Below are 869 nucleotides of genomic sequence, written 5' to 3' on the forward strand. Positions count from 1 at the left end.
TGTGTGTGTGGGGGGGGGGGGGGGGATGAAACTGAGCGTGCATCCCAAATGTCACTACTTTGACCAGGGCACTATAAAGTACGCTCTCCCCAAAATTCACAAAAGCGTGACTCCACCTATACCAGGCAGGCCCATTGTCAGTGGTAACGTATCTCTGACAGAGAATATCTCTACCATTTTGTGAAACCCTGGGTAATCTCTCTCCCCACATATACCAGAGAATCTATTGATTCTATTAATATTTTGAAATCTGTGGACCCTATTCCTGAAAAATTATATTCTGTATACTTTTGATGTTACCAGTCTATATACTAACATCGCCCATCAGGGCGGCCTAGAGGTCCTCCTGTTCTACCTCAGTGAACGTCCTCCTAATGCTCTACCCAGCACCATTTGTATGATGGACTTGGCTGAAATGCTACAAACCTCCAACTATTTTCTCTTCAGAGGAGACTTTTTCCTTCAGACCAAAGGGACAGCGACGGGGACCACTATGGCTTCTAATTATGTTAACCTATATCTAGGAATGTTTGAAAAACATGTGGTGCTGAATCCAGACCTTAACCCCTTTCTTGCAAACATTCTCCTTATTTTGTGATATTTGGATGACATTTTCATGGTCTATACAGGGACCCAGGAAGAACTCTTGGAATTCCATGCTTATCTAAACTCCATGAATGAACACCTTTGTTTCATCATTAACTGTGACCTATCACAAATCCGTTTTCCTGATGTGATGGTTATTAAGGATAAAACCTCCCTCTCTGCAGATCTCTATAGGAAACGTACGGACAGGAATACCCTCCTTAGAGGTGACAGCTTTCATCCACATCCACTTATTAAAAGAGGGTAGAGGATATGTGTTGATT

Source organism: Salvelinus alpinus, chromosome 1 (assembly GCF_045679555.1).
Source record: "Salvelinus alpinus chromosome 1, SLU_Salpinus.1, whole genome shotgun sequence".
NCBI lineage: Eukaryota > Metazoa > Chordata > Actinopteri > Salmoniformes > Salmonidae > Salvelinus > Salvelinus alpinus.